General features: G+C 38.6%; 2 long non-coding RNA genes across 3 annotated transcripts in view; one reads left to right on the top strand and one right to left on the bottom strand.

Annotated features, from left to right (window-relative positions):
• Positions 1 to 22384, bottom strand: part of LOC112980611 (uncharacterized) — a 30072-nt gene that overhangs the window by 4700 nt on the left and 2988 nt on the right. The gene's annotated exons all lie outside the window — the stretch shown is intronic.
• The window catches only part of LOC135328482 (uncharacterized), a 79712-nt gene continuing 63666 nt past the window's right edge, over positions 6339 to 22384 (top strand). Inside the window, exons 1-2 of one of the 2 annotated variants that reach the window (XR_010389389.1) lie at positions 6339 to 6911; positions 17109 to 17213. This is a non-coding gene — a long non-coding RNA (uncharacterized LOC135328482). The remainder of the gene's footprint in view (positions 6912 to 17108; positions 17214 to 22384) is intronic. The other variant, XR_010389388.1, reaches the window with a different exon arrangement.

Raw genomic sequence — 22384 nt, 5'->3', positions numbered from 1 at the left:
GTCTGCCAAGATAGGGCTCTCTGGAAGAACACTACACAAGGGTTCCACTATTGCAGAATGATTTGGAAATGGTGCCAGCCAAAGGTAAACCTTAGGACTTATGCAGAGATAATGGGAAGCTTGCTACTCCCCATCATCAATTTTTCGGGTCACTGCAGTCCTTACTGACAATCCTCCAGCAAGCAGCCTGTCTTAGAGCAGAACCAAGAACTATGAGATATGTGTGCAATACTGTTGCAGTTCAGTTGATTCACTACTAGTATGAATGCCTTAGAAAAATAAATGAATCTTCAGTGTGACTCCACATGAGTGGTGTTGACACATTCAATTGTCTGTGCTTCATTTGCTGCAAAACAGTAGCTATTTTAAAAAGCAGTTGATGAGTTTAGCATACACAAAGAGTAGATAGATTTAAAATACATCTTACTGGAACATTCTATTTTTGAAATTTCACTTTGACAAAACTGCCTCATTAAGGACTTGGATATGAAAAGCAGGAAAATGATTTGGATCTCATGTGAACTAAATTCAGAATTCTGATGAGCTGAATCAGTTCTTTCCATACATTATTTCCCATTATCTGTATATCCTCTTGTTTCTGGGTAAGAGACGAAATAAAACTTTAAGAAATCTTGGTTTTGATTAATAAGAAAGACAACTGAAAAAACATTTTAAATAAGGCAGAAAGAGGAAAGAGAAGGGAAGCCTCCTAGTTCTGAACCCACCAGTAAATTTTGAATTGGTATCTCAGAATAAATTAACCACAAGTAATGATTACAGATATCATGGCCAAAATTGAGAAAATGACAACTTACTTTTGCAGGAAACCTTATTGTGTTAATTGTTCTTACTTAATAGAAACATTAAAAATACTAGAACACATCCTTTAAAAATGTGCCTATGAGCTCCTGAGGAAGGAGAGGATCCTATATGGAGAAATGCAGCTGCAAACTCCTGCCAGCTTGGCTGAAGGCAAATTATCCAACATTCATTGAAGAATATTGTGTTTGAGCTCTGAACTAATGGCTAGTTGGTTTGAAAGGGTTCCTTAGCCCTCAGATTTATGCAACTATAACAACAAATAAAATTTCGATAAAAAGCAGGTAGCAATGCCTTCTGCAGAAATACTTTTTTATTGTCGTCTATGGACTATGTCTAAAAAACTGCTACTGTATCCTTGCTATCTTTGCTATCTTTGATGCGTAGTCAGTCATGATGTGAGAAGGTTTAATCTTGATTCATTTTCTATGAGTTTGTTTTTCTGCTCCTCAGAAATAAAATCAGTACTGTATTTACTGTTTCTGCTTATACATCTTTGCATTGTAGATCAGTAAATGAGGCTTATCACTTGGGCACTTAAAAGATTACCAAATGACTTGGCACTTTTATGAGCTATTATATGTAGTCATATTAAATTTGGGAAGACAAAGAAGAACCCTGTATATTAATAGAGTTTAGTATATTATTGTTTTAGACAAGACCAAAATTTGTTGGGTTCATTTTAGTGGTAGCTTATTTAGTCTTGCTCCAGAACTCTTTGTTACCTCAGTTTCACCTCAGATACTTCATGATCTCCTAATATAGTCAGATAAAAAACCCCACCTTGTCTGCTATTAATAAAAGTTCAAGCAGAAGGACACATAGGAAAAAAGGCTTTCCAGCAGTAGACCTTTCTTTTTATATTTTCATTTCCACAACACTCGAGTCCTGTTTAGGCTTAACTTCCATCTGTCCTTCTGCACTGTCTGTTTAAAATGCTAATCTAACTGCTATTGCCGTTGTACCCAAGTACATCACAATCAATTTATTTATCCTGGCAGCTTCTGCCAGATAAGCTACTATTCTTGTTTTATAGAGAGAGGGGGGACAGAGCAACTCAGACTGTTAAAACTGACTTGCTTCTGGATGCTGTGGTGTTGTGGTCACTTGATTGAGGACCTGGTCATAGTCTCCTTGGCGCCTGCTGAAGCAGCGTATGGGTGTACGCTTTGATCTCACCTCAGCAGAAAGTCAAACATGGAGAGGACACTCAGCTGGGACCTGGAAATTCAAAAGTGCTCCAGAACTCTAGTTAAATATTAGCCTGAAATCTGGGTTTAGATTTACACTTCTCAGACTGCTAGAGAGCATGCTATCAGCTATCCTGATGGGTTAAGGCTTTCAGGTTTCTCTTGTTTACAGTTTTAATACTTTGAATAAATAATTAAATATTCTTAAGCCAGAGGGTGTATAGTCAAGTGTGACTGACTATTTGCACACTTAAAGTACTCACTTGGGAAAAGAGAGACGTGGGCTTTAAGGACTTGTTTTTACACTTTAATTACAGAGCTTGCAGTATAGATTATAAAAGACATTTGTGTATTTTCAAGGTACCCTTTCCTATTCTGTATTTTCCAATTGTTTCCTCAGAAAATACAGTCTGAATAAGACGAACCTTACGTTCACAAAGCACTTTGCTACAGTGAATGTGGGCACTACTAACACTTCAAGAGAGAACCATAGTTGCCATGTCTGATGGCAAACACTGTCTTTCCAATTGCTGAAAATTATGCCCTTTGTTATCATTAACCTAATCTATGTTCAGAATGACTTTCCAAATAAAATTTCCTCCTGAACATATTCACCATGCATGTATGTCCAGGAAGGAAAGGCTATTGATGCATGCATCTAATATCATCATCTCTAATATTTCTCTCCAATACATAGAGATTTCTCCAACTATCTCTCTTCCCCATGGTGACAAATCTGTTAAGAAGTCGCGTAAGGGGAAAAGATCATCCTGGCCCATATAATAAAGCAGGAGCTGTATGTCAAAATTGCAGCTGAGAGAGATCCTACAAGTGTGCCTGAGCATCATCACTACATGGCACATGCCCTGGCTGTAAATGTCAGCCAGCTACACCTAACATGGGAGTTCACAGGATAAAAGAAGGCTACTGCATTACACATATGTGAGATACAGGCCTAGCAGCTGGAAAGCATGAGAAAGGGTTCAGCTCTTTGAATCCTGTATTCACAGCATGAAGGTCATGCACATATATGCAACCATGCTGTTTCAATGCATTCAGACTTGAGCTCAGGATGCCAATTACGCAGAGATTCGGTATTCCAGTGCAGTGGTTCCCAGCATGTCAGAAGAAGGACATGTAAAAAAACCTCAACAAAAACAGCCTAGCAGCAAACCAATGATCCGGACTACAATGTGGAAAGTGTGCAGAAAGCATGTTATCTATTGGGTTGCACTTTTTCAGACTTCCATGGAATTTAGATTGTTCTCTACTATCATATGCTTTCCTTAAAAAGGAAGTGATCTGTGAAAAAGGAAGTGTAATAATTAAGGATCATATGTTATTTAAGTAATTAAGGATCATATGTTATTTAAGTATCTTCTGAGTTTGTTTTTTCAAATCTATTAGCTAATTAAGCAGATAACTTCCTTGCTAACAGGGAAGCAATTTGCAAAGGAAGAAGATCAGGGATTTAGGACTTAAAAAGCAGAACTTTACAAAGTTCAGTAATTTTTTTTGTTCTGGTGTAGGTAAGCTACTGGGAGTAAATATAATTGTCCCATTTGGCTTTTTAAGTAACAGGAACACATCTATATTTGTAGCAGAGCTGTTATATCATAGCATGAGTTCTATTTCTAGGTAAAATTGTATCAGTACTTTTTCAGGTGGTTATTCAAAATATTACCTACTCAAGTATTTTCTTAAGTAGTTTTTCTGAAGAATAATACTTTGCAGATAATTGCAGCATATGAGTTAGGTAGAAACTCTTCTTGCTGATAACCAGATTATTAGAGAATCCCAGTTCTGTGACATTTCTAAGCACACTAATTTTGGTTACTCTTTTACCTGCCCCTGAAAGAGGCTTTTAAGTGTTCCACATCAGTCTTGTGCTTTAAGTAATCCTGCATGTGACTATCCCATTCCTATTTTTTCATTTACAATCTAATCTTTATTTTAGAATTTTTTAATTATTGACTTTATGTTTTTAAAGTTACTTCTTTAATTGGCACCCTGAGTTATTTCCAGACAGCTGATCAGACCACTTGTACTCTGTAAAGGGAAGGTCATGTGGTTCTTTATTTGCTGAAATACAATCACAGTACAAACCCTTTGTGAAAGAGTTGATTGTTCCCAATCAACCTCTTCTGGTCTTTTGCGATGACAAAGATTGAGCTCTACTAGCTGTTACACTTGACTATAAATCTTGTAAACCTTTTCTTTTGTTGTTGGCTGGACGTACAAACTTAGCTTCACTATAGGGAAAGATAACCCTTGCTTTCAACAGTGCTTCTGCACTATCAGCTGAGGCGAGATGGGCTAAAATATGGGCATCTTCTGAGAAACATTTTAAAGGAACTACTAGAGCTGTCAGCTCTCTTGGACCCATGGATCTTCATAAGGTCAAAGGCCAAAAGACACATGGCTAATCAGAGTTTGTCTTTCTCTACACTCAGAAATATTCTATTTCAAATCTATCAATATAGCTAAAAGAGTGCAACCTTCTAGCATGCATGAGTGCACACTAGTAGAAAGGTGCTTGTAGCAGTATAGCTTATTTACATAAAACAAAAGGAAGTAGTTATACTCATAAAAGGACCTTAGTACCAGTGTATATGTGTCCATGCTAGGGGACAGATCTTTTTAATAATTTTGATTTAAATATATGCATACACACATAAATTATGCCACTAGCTATAACGGTTTAACTGATACAAAAACATTGTGTGGATCCAGTCATAACAAGTATTGAGGCCCAGAATTATGTATACAGTAGCCCCTGAATATAATTGTAGGTTCACATAGTCAAATAGTCTGGAATAAACATCTTGTGCACATACAGTTTTTGTCATGCTTCCCTATATAATGCTTGTATTCACCTGTATCTTACCATTCCCTTGGGTCTAGTCGCCCTAAGTTTTTGAGGCTGAATATTGTCCCATGTTGAGGTATGGATTTGCGGCTATAATGTAAAAAGCACTATTCATCTAGATAGTAACATGCTGGTTTGACATATATCCGGTGGCTGCTGCTCATTTTACAAAATCGCTTGAGTGGGAAAACAAGTGTTTTGGTAATTTTATTCCATCATTTTTTCAGTAACTCCCTTTAGAATAGATAGCATTAAGATATTCTTGGAAAAAATTGCGACCAGTGTTTAAAATCTATAACTCAGCAGCCCATATATTCTTTGCACAAAATTCATAACTAGGAAAAATACTTATCTATGATTTACTTCCATTTTCTAGGCTATTGGCTAAACTGTTTACCTTTCTTCAGTAAAACATGTTAACCGATTACAGACCGGCAATGACAAACTAGTATCAGATAATAAAATTTATTTTTTAGTCTACTATTAACTGTTGTTAACTGCTGTTAACTTAATTTCTTATTATTCAAACATATAATTTTTCTTTTGTATCGCTCACAAGTAGACAATTCATTTGCCCTAAGGGCGTCTTCCTGAATATTTTATTACATTGTCCATCTGAAGTCAAAGAAACTGCAGTGTCAGTATCAATTTCTGTTTTGACTACACTATAATATATTAGAACATTAACATACTGTGGAAATAAAGCTGTTGCTTATTTCTGAACAGTAGAAGGCCCAGCCTGTCTTACAACTTTGGTTCTGTCTTCTCAAAGGTAGACACATGCTCACGTTCTATAGCAGTGTAATCTGATTCTGCCAGATAGCTTCCTCTCTGATTGCAGTATTAGTATCCTGACACTCAGGAATCTAGCAGAATAATCTTCTAGAGCAAGGCAGCTCCTTCACTTTATTTCCATCTTGAACATGGCCCCCCTTATTCTCTAAAACAGCCCTACAAGGGCTCTACTGAGTGGGTGCAAAATAATTTCCAAATTGTTACAGATTTCAAATTGTCATCACAAAAAATTTCCATACATTCCCATTCGCAAAGCATTGTATTTTTTATGTTCATGGCTTACTACACGAGACCTTGTAGGTCCTAGATTTGGATACTACAGACAAACCCATCATATTAAGTTTGACAGCTACTTAGAAAGCACTTTTTCATCTAGCTGAGCTTACAAAGCTTGTCATAGCTGGCAAATAAGCTTGTTCTAGGAGCAGGTTATTCTTTTATTTTCATTGCTGTTCTTAGACTATAGTCAGATTTCAAGTGTACTTAATTTCAAAGGTGACATTAACTTGAGCAGTAATCCAGATGTTTTTATCCCAACTATCACAAAATTACTATCTTAATTTTTTATTTAACAGCAGTTTCATGAACTATGAAATCCTATTTTGAGGGTTCAAATGTCATTTTCATTTAAAACTATGTCTCTCTATGTATATGCATATCTAAAAACAACATGTGTGTGTGTCTGTGTGCGCATGTGTGTATGGACACGCAGCTTTTCTCTTGCATATTCCAGAATGGTTTATGTTCATTACTGCTAATTGTATGAATTGTGAACCTGAGGAATAAGAAACTATGGTCAAATTTTCCACTAACCATTATTACTTTTGATGCAAGCTGATCACCTGAAGACAAAAATGACTTTAAGAGATGCTGAGCATCAACCCATTAAATGTGTCAATGAGTCTTTGGCTTTGAGGCTGCTAGTATCAGTAGACATATTTAGAAACTGTGAGTTGCTCAAAGCCACATAATGTTTTGAAGCAGGAAACAGGATAAGCATTCTGATCTTCTGATGTTCATCGTTTGTTTTTTGTTTCAGTCATTTACACAGTGCTGTTCATTTTAGTTGAACAGACATTCCCTAGCTACATTTAGTACAGAATTTTCTACAATTCTTTATTTGACATGTATTTATTTCTCTTTGTAGATTGGTCCAGTAGTGAGTTTTTAGGGAACCAACTGGAAAACCTTATGTGGATGTATTGGAATCTCATCCTTTCCACCCATCTTTTCCACCAGTAAGTAAAGCTAGTTGACCTATAGTTTTGAACACAGTATTTAAACATAGTCACATTTGTATTACTTAGGGTCCCACCTCACTATCTGGAATTACAGTTTTCTTAAATGTGACTGGAGTGTAGTTCTTTCTTGTACTTAGTTTTGGAAGGGGTTGTTTATTATTCATTTTCTGTGGATGTATTTCAGGGAATATTTTCAAATGTCTGGAACTCCTTCATTGTAAGCTTGGAGATATTGATAGTTTTTTGCCACCAACTTGTGTTAAATTCATGCAATCCTATTCTTGGTTGTGGAAGACATTTTTGCAATGACAGGTTGAAATTTGCAACAGTTGGGAAGTACTTTTGAGGCCTTCATTGCCTAGGGTTTTCAGGGAAGCTCTAAGTCTTCAGTGGATATTGTCAGTGATTCTGTTGCATGGTGTGGAGCAGAGCATATTCCCTCAGGGTGTGTGGCAGCACTGCAGTCAAGCTGCCTGATTACACCAATAACTCACTCATAGTCAAGAGTATATAAAATAACATCCACTTTTTCATGTCTAATAAATTTCAGTCACTTCCAATTGAGTATACAGCTAAAATGGATCATCCTGCTATTTTCACCTTTCACAGTTGTGTTAACCCACCCCCTCTCTTGTGTTGGCTGTAGCAACTGTGTGTCCACGGGGAGAAGCAAAGACACCAAACTGCTGCAATGGAATAGTAATATTTTTCTTTTGGTGGTTCAATATTCTTTTGTATCAGTGAGTTGCTCTGGTTCATGACTGCAATCATTAGGGAGTGGGAGGAGAGAAAGAAAAGGGTGGGCGGGAGGAGGAAGAACAGGCATGTCCCCTTCATTGGCAGTGTAATGTGAAATTTTATCCCTAATTAAACCTTGTGACAGTGGTGTTATTTTTAAACTTAGGACGCTGAGTGAATTATTGCTGTAATGTGAAACTGCACTGTTGTTGTGTCCTCCCAAGCATACAGTTCCTATGACCTTTTCTGTTTTAATCCCTTTCTCTCCTAAGGCCCCACTTTTCCTTCGTTGTGAGTTTTCTAATCTCTTTTACTATGGGTCTCAAGCTTTAACTTCCTTTTGGCTCCACAGACCCTGTAAGTGGAGGATCTTGGCATGTCCTTGGCCTCTCTACTTTCCCTTAAATCAAATCCTCAAATGAAATTCTTTACACCTTTGAGCAGAGCAATCACCATCTGCCTTACTAAATCAGCAAGGCTCCTGTCAGTGAACTGGAAAGCTGTACTCAGCTCTTCTGCATCTCAGAATCACAAACTGGTTGGGGTTGGAAGATCATCTCTGGAGATCATCTAGTCCAACTGTCCTGCTCAGGCAGGGTCAGCTAAGCAAGTTGCTCAGGACTGCATCCAGCTGGATTTTGAGTATCTCCAAGGATGGAGACTCCACAGCCTCTCTAGGAAACCTGCTCTAGTGTATGACTACTCTCACAATAAAGAAACTTTTTTCTTAAGTTTAAGCAGAATTTCCTGTGTTTCAGTTCATGCCCATTGCCTCTTGTGCCCATTGTTCTGTCACTCGATCTGGCCCCATCTTCTTTATACTCCCCCATCAGATATTTATACAGATTGATAACATTCCCCTGAGCCTTCTCTTCTCCAGGCTAAACAGTCTCAGCTCTCTCAGCCTCTCCTCATATGAAAGATGCTCCAATCCCTTCATCATCTTCGTGGCCACTGGCTGGACTCACTCCAGTAAATCCATATGTTGTACTGGGGAACCCAGAATTGGACACAGCACTCCACATGTGGCCTCACCAGTGGATAAGAAGGATCACTTACTGGCAACACTTTTCCTAATACAGCCTAGGGGCCGTTGACTACCTCTGCCACAAGTGCAGTTGGCCCCCAGCATGTGCTGGTGCAAGGAGTTGAGATAAACATAAATCATTTGCAGATAGTACAAAACTGGGAGGAGTGGTTGACACACCAGATGGCTGTGCCGCCATTCAGTGGGACCTCAACAGGCTGGAGAAATGGGTACACAGGAACCTCATGAAGTTCAACAAAGGGAAGTGCAAAGTCCTGCTCTTGGAGAAGAATAACCCCATGCACCAATATGGGCTAGGCATCAACTGGCTGGAGAGGCTTTGCAGAGAAGGACCTGGGGGTCCTGGTGGACAAGTTCAACATGAGCCAGCAATGTGCCCTTGTGGCAAAGAAGGCCAACGATATCCAGGGCTGCATTTACTGTAGCTTTTCTTGCCTCTCATTTAGCACTGAAGGAGTGCTACAAAATCAAGGAGGGTTCCAGTGTGTTCATGGTGCTTGCTGCATTGCTCTTCATACCCTTATTGCTTTTGATCCAGCTGGAGCACATCCAGTGCATTACTCACTCATGACAAGAGACTGGGACACAGAAGCATGTTAAGTGGCCAAAGACTCAGTCCAGGCAAAATGGAGATAATACTTTTTGGTTCCATGACACCACTGTAGATTGTGGTAGGCACAAGTAAGCTTGGCTCTTTTTGATTAAGGTGATTTGCCCATCATTTCTGAACTGGATTCACAACATGAAGATCTGGTTTGACTCCCATCTGGAATAGCTAACAGCAGATACAGACAGATCAGCCTTTTTATTTTATCTTTGGCTGGAAGATTATACTGAGTGCATTTGAATACAAATGCTGAAGATGTCTTTAGTAATGAAACTGCTACAGTCTCCTCTATAAGAGGATCCTCCTTACATCTATCCAGAAATTGATCTGAGTTCAAATTCAGCAGTCTCCTTATTGAACAGTGCGTTCATCACATTCACTCCCCCTCTCACGTGAGTTACTATCCCTGTTGTGACCTATATAGATGCCTGAGCAGAGGACAAAAAGGATGATGTGTTTGCTGTTGTACTAGTCTAGGATTTACAAAGACTGAGTTCACTACTATTTTACCTTTGTGTGACTTAGGATTTCTTTGCAACTCAGTTGCCAGAGCCCCTCATGAGGTAATTTCTCTCTCAGGGAAGGTTGCTGGATAAAGGCTGTAAAAGTCATGATCTGTTTAGAAACTATCATTGTATGTGAAAGTCTTATCATATGTGATATGTTAGAAATATTAAATAAAAATTGTGATATGTTAGAACTATCATATGGGAAAGTCATATCATAGAATCATGTTCTCAAATTAGAGAATTGCACTTGTCCAAAAGAGACTCTTGGCAAGGCATTTGGCAGCAGGGCCCCATGACTGTGGACCATATCAGTATAGGAATTGCCTTGAAGTATTGGATAACCACAAAATATTTCAATGTTAACATAATGAGGACTTGAATCTGTTACAGAAAAGTGATAAAAGCACCAAAAATAGCATTAGCATTAGTATCAGGATTAGTACTACTGAAAGTTGTGTATGTGCTGTGTACCCCTACGGCAGGATAAATCTCTTACAGTCATGTAAAACTTTCTATGCGACTTAATATCATATTGTGCTTATATGCAATTTTATAGATTTTACTTGGCCTGAAAGCCTCATCCAAGCTTTCCTTTTAAAGATGAAGTCAAATATTTAATGATTAAATTAGGTTTCCTTCTTTGCTGTTCTTTTCAAATGTCAAAATGGAGTTAAAAGCATGATGATGATACCCTGGAGGCAAACACATACTTCCATAAATACTCATGAGTTACACATGTACTTGAAAGGAGACTGTAACTTTAAATACCAACATTTTACTAACAGTTAGCAGCTGCTAGCCGTTCTGTCTCAGAACTTAGCCATCTCACAAAAATTGTTCACTAAATGCATTTTGTAATAGATTATAGATAACTTCTAGAAGCTTTTTAGGCAAGAGAGTGTTTTTTTCCTAATAAACTATTCAATAGAACTTCGCATTTCTTGAGCGGACAAACAGATATAAATATGCTTGGTCTCAGAGGGAAAGCATGTCTGATATGTATACACTGCTTAGGATCAGGTACGCTTTCATGAATGATCCAACTGAACATAGCAATTCATATAAATGCTATTCAATTTTAGTGAAGGTTGTAGAATAACAGAGTTGCCAACAGATTTCATCACAAATCTTGTGATATTTGATCTTTTATTAGATTCCCAGCTTCTGGAAACGGAGAATCTCAGTTGCACTTCCAGCTTGCTTGGGTGGAAAAAAAAAAAATGAAAAGGTGACATAAATACACTTTGAAACTTAACAAAAAGACAGAAGCGGCTTCATTTTTCCTTCAAGATATCTAAGCCAAACTATTTTTGAGGTCCTGACTTCTTGGCTTTGAAATTTTCAGACTGCTGTTACTGGAATCAGGCTGAATTATGGAGGACCATCTACATTGTCACTCGTGTGGACAGCACCACAGGAGTGCTTCAAATGTTATAATGTGTAGGAGTCTTGCACATGTCAGGCCTTGGCACACCAATTTCAGCACTCCTTGGATCACATCTCTGACAGCATCCTTATATTGTATTCTAAGAGCTAGCCTGTTGCTCAGCAAACCCAGAGGAATGGGTGTCATGCTTAGTACCACACTACTGTTTCCACTGATGGGATGTTATCACCTTCTTCTTCCAAAACTGCATCAGAGGAATTATATACAGCTTTCTCTTTATAATGATTTCACCACATGAAAAGGAGCAGCAGCCTAGAGACTGCTGCTGAGGATGCTTATAGCAAGAGTAGCATGTGGTGTTCTCATCTGCATATGTAGGGAGTATATGATAAAGCGTTTTTTGGATAGCTTGCAACATGCTTATCTTTGAGTAGAGGTTGTTGTCATAGCCTACCAGAGAAACTCTTGGAGTGCACAACTAAAACAGGGCCAGCAACTCCAGTCATGGAAGTGGGATGGCAGGAAGCACTCCTGAGGATGATGCTGAATTCCTGGCCTAGGGTTCATTCTAGGGTTAAGGTAAGATTAGGTTTATGGTTCTGAGAATGAGAAATGGGAAACATAGCAAGAGAAGAGGCTCAGGAGAAACTGCCAAAGAGAAGGACTGCTACTAGAATTCTTCCCTGAGCAGACTCTAGGGGGCTGCTACTATACTATGGTGTAAGTCTCAGTCTAGGGATGGAGTTAGGTTTGGGATTAAAGTACCAAGAAAGAGAAATCTGAGACTTGCAATAAGAATGGGGCTCATGGGATGGCACAGTTATTTGAGGGCTGCTGGTGGAATTCTCCCTACAGCACTAGCTAACCTGGGGATGTGGCTGAGTAACTGGCCTTGGGCCCAGTGTACATTTACAGTCAAGATGAAGATTACAGCTCTGAGGAAGAGAAATCTGAGACATACAGCAAGACTGGTTCTCAGAAAAGGTTGCCAACATAAAGTGAGGTCATAGAGTTTCAAAATGCAGAATTCAATGCATCTGATCTATGCAGCCAATATTAACATGCAAGAAATAGCAATGGTGATAAGTCTGGCCTAAACAGACTCTTTGGGACCTGGGTAATCTCAGCCCTTCACCAACGAACTGGTGGAAAGCTTTCACTGATATCCAGGATGTCACAGATGATCAGCTGATGGATGGAGCAAATGGCAAATGGTTTCCTACACCTCTACAACGATAGCAGACATTCTGGGCTTGCGTACATTAAACTGTTATATCATATACCTACTTGAGTCCAGTATGCTTGAGTTGCAGTGAATGATACGTGCTTACTTCTAGGTCAGATTGGAGGCCTGGAAATAGGGATATGCTGCTATAGAGTGAATGCTAGCTCATTGCACATGGTCATGAAGTTGACCCTGTAAACCTGGAAATTAGTAGCCCACAGATGGTCTTCCCATGTTTAGAAAATAACCTTGTCCTGCCAGTGAGTTATTGAGACACAGTTTTAGGACATTGCTGAGCCCAAGAGTGATGGCCTGTAGCAGTGGAGTGGAAATCTGCAGGTATAAGGCTAGAGCTGATGCTAGTTTTGGTGACAGGATTCATGAGATGAAATGAATTATATCTTCCTCCTGTTAGGTGAGGTGTTAAGACTTTTCTTGCACTCTTCTCCCACCTCATTCACAGTAGCTTGTGTAGGATGTAGATGGAAGAGAATCAGTGTGGGTAGAAGGGCTGCAGCAAGCAGTGCTCTCAATATCAAGGGCTGTATGTGGGATCACAGGTGTGCACGGAGCACTCAAATAGGATGCAGCAGAAGTGCTTGAAATGCCTTGTCAGACATGCAGTCTGGGCTTTAGGACAAATTGTGTCTCTAAGAGTGCTCCTTCCACAACACTGGTATAGCTGACTGGGACAATCCAAAGATTGCTTATAGGCCTGCAGCACGTGTGTAGATGGGGTGCCCAGCTACAGGCCACCACAAAGAAATGCCAGGAAGTACCCTGAAAGGACACTACATCTATTGTATTAGTGATGAAATGGAAAAATGTAGCTTACATTTCAGTTGTTGACAGACATGCATATACACATACAAAAACACAGAGACACATGCACTAATTCAGGTTTAGAAGTTAGTAGGCCGATAAAGTCAAAAAAGTTTTGAGTTGACAGCAACTATGATTTCAGAATGTTCCTCACGATAACACAATTTCAGAATAGCATATAGTATAATTATATTTCCTGACTGGAGACATGATAGATTTAATCTGCATGTTTTTTGTTAAAAAAACATGGTGCCTATGGGATGTTACAAAAGCTAAAGAAGATGAGTTTACTAGAAGAATTTGGACAGAGAATGAATAATCTCAAAAGTGGGTTATGAATGCAATTACCTTCGCCTAAAAGCTGGAGTGATGCTGTCTGCTGTGGATACTAAGTTAGGAGGCACTGCCAGTTCATAGGAAGATCAGGATGTCATGCAGGAAGAGAACTGGGTAACAGAAATTCAGTAGTGCAAAATAAAATGTCATGCATTTGGACTCTAACAGCCATATTTTCTGCCATTAAGTAGTGCGTTTGTCAGTTGGAACCAATTAAGGAGAAAGAGCTGGGTGCTTTAGTTAATGATTAGATGATTCTGAGGAATGTCTTAGACTTTTTGCCTGTACCTTGCAAAGGGAAAGAAAATTTTAAAGTATGGTTGAAATCAGAATAAACTCAGTGTTTCTTAAAGCTGCATTTAGTATTTTCACAAGGTTGTTGGTTGACAGCTCTTCTATTTTAGCTCTGTATTACATGTCTATATGTGACTGTGCATGACTTGCTTGGCAGTCATGAAACTCACGAGTCACAGTTCCGATGGATCTCGAACAAAGGACCTAGTGTACGCAAACTGAGAAGCTAAATCCAGCTGGTCCCTCTCAGATGAGTGAAAGACATTCCATGTCATCAGTTAATTCTTCTCTTTTAAGCAAGGTCTCAGAGGGTTGTACTACAGAGGCTTCACCTACCCTTAAGTGATAGCAACAGCTGAAAAAACAATTGAAGGAAAGTGAAGCAAAATTTTTAATGTAATTTTTGAAATGTTAGCATTCTCCAGTCATCTCAAAGGTAGGCAAGCTGTATTAGTTTCATTTTACAGTTGAGGAAACTAAGGAACGCAAAAGTGAAGGGATTTATTCGAGGACATAGAAATAAAGAATGTCAGAACCAGCCAAATACTTTCATAACTTTTCTGTTCCTTTTTCTCGTCTGTAGACTGCTACAATAGAAATATGCCACTTTTTAAATGTTTTTTAAATATGCCCTATAGTCCTAAAAGGAGAACAGGCTCCCAAATCAGAGTTTGAACTGAAAGAATTTGGGGTGTGCAGGCAAATGAAAGGATTGATTATATGTCCCCAAAGATACAGGTTGCCCTTTCCCTCCTATGTTATAATACAGATTAGTTATTTCTGAATGTTTTTACTCCTCTCAAGAGCAAGGAAAACAGTGGAATAGCTGCTTGTTTCTCTCATCCATTCAGGTACAATACAGCACCGCATAAAGTATCCAGACTGTTTTCAAGAGCTTTTATATTTTTATGAAGAGTTTCATTTTCTAGATGTTCTTCAGCAGCCATATCCCCTTTCAGGTTTTCCTAGAAAATTATGACCACTGTTTAAGATTTCAAAGCTTTTAGTCTCTGAACTAATTAGAGTATTGAAATTTTTCAGTTTTTCCAGAATGCTATGGATTATGGAGAATTAAGTGAGGAAACAGATTATATACCTCATGTACTGAGAGAAGGAGATGGGGAGCAGTGCAAAGATAAGAGGAGTAAAGAGAAGATTATTCTGTAAGAGTGGAACTTGTAATATGGTTGAAGGTTGAAAGAAAAGAGCCAGAGGAAAAGGAGAGTGTTAAGAATAAGCAAGAGGAAAGGAAGCAATAAGGACAGTATAGAGAGCTGTCAGACAGTGAAAAAGCTGAGCAAGAAGAAAAGACAGAGAATCACAGCTGAAAACTGGAGTGAAGGGAGAGGTTGAGAGATGGCAAAAAAATGAAAGTGAAGAGTTCCGATATCAATCTTTTGTTTGAAGAAGCTAGCAAGAACATGAGTTAAAAGGGAAGAAGAAAAAGAAAGAGGATTAAAATCTAGAAAAGAGTTGAAATTGTGAAAGAGTCTACTATGGCTGAAGACCTGTGAATCTTTTCAGAACAATAATTTTGACTTTGGTCTTGAAAGATATGAATAATATATGTTGCTTCTTTGGGTGGTAGTATGTCGTTTCCTATTGAGGGCATAGAAGAATCTGCTTCTACAGTTACTGCAGCAATAGATGAGCAGTAGTTTTAAAAGTTATCCCTTCTCTTTCTTGTGCTCTTCCTCTTTTTAACATGTACAGTTTAACAGACGCATACATCCATTTGGCATAATAAAGGAAGAAGACATACACGTTGTGATCTCTCCTGGATTCCTTGAGGGCTTTTGATGGATTTTCCTTTGTTAAGAAAAACCTTTGTTAGAGCATTTTAGATGGAACTGTAAGAATGCTTTTTAATAGCGATTAAACCATTCCTCTCAGCTAAGAATAGCCTCTTAAACTGATGTGGCATAGGTCATTTTGCCTGCAATTTACAGACAGAAACAGATTATACTATCAATCTAGTGAGCTTTTTTATCTTTAGAAGAGGAATTTGTAAAAAGTTTCTGGTGTGGAGGACTGTCTGCTATACAAAGAAGTGAACCAGAGGGTGGTTGACATTGGAAACTAATTTTGTTCAAAGATTTAAAATTGAGATCATGGTAAAGTGAGGAATTCCCTACATTAGCAAGGCATATATACAGCATGCACCTGAATCCTGGATCAGGAGCAAATGATTACAAATATGGGTGATTTTTGACAAAAGAAATATTCTGAAACAGCTAGCAGTGTTCAAAGTGAGAATATACAGGAAGTTAGAAGAGCCTTGTTCCCACACAGAGCTTCAGCTTTGATCTGTAATAATGTTCGTGTTTCACAGTTCTGTGTTCAATAACCAGGAACCTGATTACTCCGATGGCCTCTAAACAGCCTGTTTTCTATACAAGCCTGAGTCAGGCAAAGCTGCCCATGGCAGAGATGGGGTTCCTACTCCCTCTAGTGCAGCAAGTATGCATACAGGCACTTCATCTGACATTTCAAAAAGGGCTCAGTGATCTAAAAGAAATTAAAGAGTAACAATTCTTGTATAAGAAGTGGAATTAATTTGTGTGTTGTTTTACCAATAGTTCAAGCAAGCTGTCATAAGAACAATACCTTTAAACTTCAAGGGATTTGACTCCTGTGGCCATCGAAGATCTCACACAGGCCTAAAAAGCAAGGCATTGTCCTGGCTAAAAGCTGGATCTGAGTAATAATGAGGGGCTAGAAACTAGATGTCGTGTTTCTAAGGTGCCTCAACTGTGGAACTGAAAGTCAGATGGTAAATGCCTAGATTCTTTGTACCGAAAGTAGAAAAGTGACCAAAGATGCATCTGCCTGAGTGGGGATCTGCCTACAGTTATTAAGTACAACTTACAGGAAAGGGGAGAGGCACTCTAATCCCAGCTTTAGTGTCGTCTCCCCACCCCCTTCACCTTTCATTTTCCTGTGGCTGTGCTGGCGTCACTTGCATCACTTGCATAAGTGGAGCTGAAGCACTTCTACATGCACATGAATAAATTTGGTATCCTGCTCCTTGCATGCCTGACTCAAGTGCCTTCAAGTGTTCTTTAAATTCGTAGAGCAGAGATTGCCATTTACTTCTAAAATGCCATTTACTTCTAAGATGGTAAACAGAGAGCAGAAGAAGGTTTCCCCTTCCCTGTGCCATACCACACCACTAGGGTAAGTGCTCATTCTCACTAGCACTCATTCTTACATTCCTCTTTGCAACAGATCTGGTGGGGTAACCTGGATTGCCAGGGAGTTCTCCTGGAGGGTAGCAGCTGGTGATTTGAACAACTGCAGTCTGAAGAGGGACAAAAACCTCCAACTTCTTGGGTGAGTGTTTTAACCACTAGACTAAATATATAAACCGTGGACACTTTGTTACTGCTTTAAAAGAACAGAGGTACCCCTTTGTACTGTATATGGGCTGATCTCCTGAATGCATGTGAAGAATACTATAGGCATGCCTATTATATTGGACTCCTGGATGTACTTTCTGGATTGCAGTGGGACTTGGATAGGAACTAGATGACTATCTATTTGACCTGGAGAAGTCCTGGGCATGCTGAAAAGCAGAACTATGGATGCCTAAGGAATGTTCAGATAAAAAAGGAAGCATCTACAGAGCCTATGTGTTCGGCAGGTGCAGATCTTAATTTTCAGCTTATCTAAGTCTATCTAGCAGAGACGCTGTGATTGCTTTTTGGATTTGTCTTTGAATTCTCCTTTATTACCTTTAATCTCTTTAAAGCTTTCCAAATAAAAAACAGTTGCTGTGTTTACTTCACGTGAGAGATGACTGCTGGATACTTCACAACGGGATGAAATGCATCTTGATTCTGCAACTCTAATTGTAATTGAATGGTTGAATCCAATGCAAACAGTCCATTGAACTGGAACCAATTTTGTATCACTGTGCAAAATTATTTGAAAACTCTAGAACCGCAATTTTAAAAAAGCCTACTGTATAAATATTAGTCATCATTAACTGACTGTTTCATATACAGCTGTGTGGTTTTAACTACGTTTTTATGAAATTGCCAGCCCACCTTGTTTGCAAATAGCAGAGCAATGGAACAAGTGGACTGTTTTTCTGCAGAAGCTTGAGTAATCTTATGCTTCAGAGCTTTGGCATGTAACACATGGCTGTAGGTAACTACCCACATACCAGAACTTGAAGATCAAGGCCTCTTCTAGAAAAATCTCAGAGTGCAGTGGCTACGGTCTTATGTTAATAATCATCCCCTCAAGAAATAAAGAATATACCCAGAATTAAAAGCAACCTGGGAGAAGGTCAGCATGATTATTTAAAAGAATTTCTAAAAGAAGATATAACTGCCTAGTAGTGCCTCTGAGTCCCCAACCCATTCAACCCTTTGAAAACTCTGATATCTCTCTGTTACTGATGCTTCTAATAGCCTCCATTTTTATAGCATGTACAATCCTAAAGCAGATCCAAAAGAGGTGTTATGACAGAGTGGACTGCAATACAGCCTAAAGATCACTAGGAAAACCATTTCCTTTCTTTACATTCCAGTCATACAGCATGTTTTTGTCAGCTCCAGCAAACATTCATAGGGAATGAATTATTATTCCTTGTGTTCTTCTCTATATATTTTCTTCCAATCAGTTTTTTTTTTCTGCTCCCCTTCAAACTCCCTTCCTTGGAATCTGGTGACTGGCCTTGTGGACACTGTAGGGATTGATACTTCTTGGCTTGCTGTTAGCTCTGGCCTTAATGGTGACTACATTTTCCTTCCTTTCTAATTTTAAATTATACTTTTTTGGAAGCTTTCCCTAATTTTTATTTCTAATCCTTTGTTAACAATCTAATTCTGCTTATTTAATTTTATATAAGACACTTATTAAACATATATTCTGTTAAATCTGTGATCTATTACCAGCTTTGTGCAGAGATCACATGTTTTGCATTAACAATGCAGATGATGTAACTGTCACAAGTTGCTTTGCTCAGTTGCTTGAATCCTAACTCATCAACAGTAGCAGGGAGCTTTGGTAATAAAATAGAACAAAAGTTATTTAATTATAGTGTTGGGGTGGTCATGATGGTCTAAGTTGTGGACAGAGAGAAAATCTTTTATTAGATCACATGAGATAGCTGGAAAAAACAGATGAACTTCAGACCATGCTCAGTTACTTAGAAGGCTAACTTTGGGAACCAAACATTACAAAGCAAAACAAACTAGATAATTAAATGAGAGCTTCAATTTAATAGCCATGTTCTTTTGAAGTTATTTAGCCTCTCTCTCCAAGAATTCCTAACATGTACTCCAGGTCTTTTTCAGGTGCGGTATTCACACTTCACAGCAACATCTTATTTTCAAGCTCTTAAATAATTAGTTCTTAATAACTTCCATTTCCATTTAGTGGATTCAGGCTTTGGAAAACAAATGCAAATGACCTAGATAGTTGTACGTGGAGCCAGGCACCTTGGCTGATTCCTCTCTCCAGATCTTACCTACTCAGGTAGGAATATGCCACCTATGCAACTGTCAAAGATGGTTCTCATCTCTTCCAAGTAGAGCTGGAGCTGAGCAAACCAGTTGCATGGGCAGGTAAATAGAAATATTTAAGCAGGCAAAGGAATTGTCCAGACATAAAGCAGTCTGGAAGAAGGTGGAGTAGGAGGGCTAACCTCTGTGCACTGACACAGCTAATTTGATCAATCAGCTAAGCTTGATTTGGCTAAGCACAAAGCTGCATGAATGCTACGTTTGGTCTGAGGAAGGTAATGAGACAGACTGACAAGAGGAATTACTCCTTTTTAGGAAGAGAGAAGATTTTTGCCAGGTTATAATGACTGTGTGATCATGGCCTGAGGAACCGTACGCAGGGTGAATGTAAGGCAGAACTTAGTCTATTCAATCTTTATGTGCTTTTACTGAGACTGGCAGAAAATGAGCAACTAATACTATCATTTTGTGTAATCTTGGTAGTCTGTTTCATGTTGACATTTACTGTTTCTCTGGTAACTAGATATACGTTAATAAGTCACTCTCAGAAGCCCCCGAAACTTATCAGATGGAATTTACTTCATTACTTTCTAAAAAATGTCTTTCCCCAAATAAACTAAGCCCAGTACAAATTCTGAACTCGATTTTCCATGTTCACCTACCATCTAAGTGGTTAGGAGGGAAAAGATGATGTTTAAAACATGTGAATAGTATGTATAGTAGGTATCATCTGGCTTTTCCAATGGCTTAGTGGCAGATAAGCTATTTAGTCAGTTTTTCTTGAGCAGGCCCCACCCCAGTACAGCAGAGGCAGTAACATTGGGCTGTGCTTTAGTTTCTGAGAATCCGGTGTAAACTTTCTTCCCTGCCACTCTCACTACTTGACACAACACATCTGTTTTTTTGAAAAGCCACAAAACCACCACAAAAGTATTGTAAAAGTTCTGTGCAATTTGTCATTCATTTTTCTTGGGTCTATCTTAAGACAGTGTCAAGATGTTTTAAAATAAGAAATATGTGCATTCACAATATCCAGATGTCCCCAGAAGCTGCAGGTACTTAACATCTAAAAATCTGGGCCAAAACTTCTGTATTTGCAATACTCAATTCTCTGCAAGTTTTTAAACAAAACCAAATTGTGTTTTGCTGTCATCAGAACCCAGTGTTAGAGAGATCTGATAAAGCACTAGGAAGTTTTCTCTTTGTGTATAAATATTTATGTATGTAAATGGATGTATGGTTAATTATAACTGACAAGAGGAGACTGACACAAACTCAGATCCTTTGTCCCCATGGAGAGAGAGAACTTGCTTGTTGAAGTGTTGTGGCACATCTCATGGGCTGTGTACTGAATCATTGATTAAAAGCTGCAGCATCTGGATAGCTAAAATGTCAGTGACTATTGAAAAAGGAGGAAAGAATGTGTGCTCAATAAGAACACAGAGAAATCATCTGGTTTCTATTTCATAAATTGGTCAAGAGCTAAATTGCTTGTTTTCCCTTTATGTTTCACTGAAGACTGGACCTAAAAGGGAAGTATTTTGCTCTTTAAATTGGTGACTGGGCACATGAGACAGCATTATTGATTAAACATGCCTGCACTGAAAGCAGCTACTGCCCTGCTGGAAAGCTGCTGTGCAGAGAAAGCACCCATACAATGGAAGTGCTAAGCTCAACAAGCAAACCACAGATATAGCAAGGAAAATTTAATTTTGCAAACTGAAGAAGAATTACTAGGTAAAACTGAAGAAGAATTACTAGGTAAAAGTATCAAATGAATATTCAAGCAGAAGTTGATAGCTAGAAAAGCAGATCAAGGTTATTTAGAATAAAATTTGCTGCTTCTTTCCTTCAGCTGGAAACTAAAAATAAGATAAACAAAGAAATGGAGATTCCATTTTAATGCAAATTATCTTTGCCTTGAAAAATGAAGGAAGAGACATGTAATTCTGACAACTTTTTCTGGTAGGTTTTCTCAAGTTAAAGAAAAGATGTAGCTTTCTGTAAAGGTTCAGTGGAGTCCCAAAACAGAAATGAAGCTCTTGCTAGAAATGCTTTCAGAGGTCAAGTCAGGCTTGGGAATATTACTGACCTTCTGGTTTCTGTAAGCATTATCAAAAAGCAGCAGATCAAGTAAGTGCACATAAAAACAGCCAGCAATCAGTAGCTGAAAACAATTGACTTATTTGTATGAGAAGAGATAATAATCATGTATACAAACAATTTTAGTTCAATAATTGCAAGCCTTGTTTGAAATAATTATTTATGAACAGTGGTTCTGGTCAGGAAGTTACAGGGTTGCAGTATATTGTTTTTTCCCCAAGTAATGGAAACAGAGTAGGCTAGTGAAACAGACTTGACCACAGGGCTGGCAGACTGGAATAGATGAACTCTATTGCTTTTACAGTACTCTATTTGCAAAATAATGAGATATATCTCAATATATTGAATATATCAAAATAACATGAGATCAAGGAACCACTGTTTAGAAGATGGACAAACATCTAGCAAAGAGAGGTCCGTGTCCAAAGGAGCTTGCGAAATTTTTTTAAAAAGAGACAAAGACTGGATATGTCAAAAAGTAGCTATTACTAGTCTTTGCTATAAGCCTAGAAAAACATGTTAAGATTACGGAAGTCTGATACTCTTAAGTCTGGCTATACTGTCAGAGTTGACCATAAGGTCACCCTAAAACTAAAACCTACTTACTGTCTACGCTAAACACCCCTCAGCTTGAGTCCTAAAAACATTGCCAGGGGCCAAAGCCTGATGAGGACCCTGGTTTCCAGTCCTGTCCGTTCTGCAGCATGTCCAGGTAACACAGGAAATATGTAAGAGCAGCACTGGAATATCCAGTCCTTTGCACACTGCTCCCTATATCCACAGCCTGTAACTAGAGAAAAGTCTGAGAGGAGAGACAAGACTTATTCCTAGAAAGAAGGAAGGTTAAGAAACTTAGTGCAAACTACTGTTATACGATCTATAGGGTATGATTTAAAAGTGAATGATATCTCATGGGGCAGTATGAGA

Source organism: Dromaius novaehollandiae, chromosome 5, assembly GCF_036370855.1.
Source record: "Dromaius novaehollandiae isolate bDroNov1 chromosome 5, bDroNov1.hap1, whole genome shotgun sequence".
NCBI lineage: Eukaryota > Metazoa > Chordata > Aves > Casuariiformes > Dromaiidae > Dromaius > Dromaius novaehollandiae.
The sequence above is the reverse complement of the archived record's forward strand: the minus strand, read 5'-3'. Positions and strand labels throughout refer to the sequence as shown.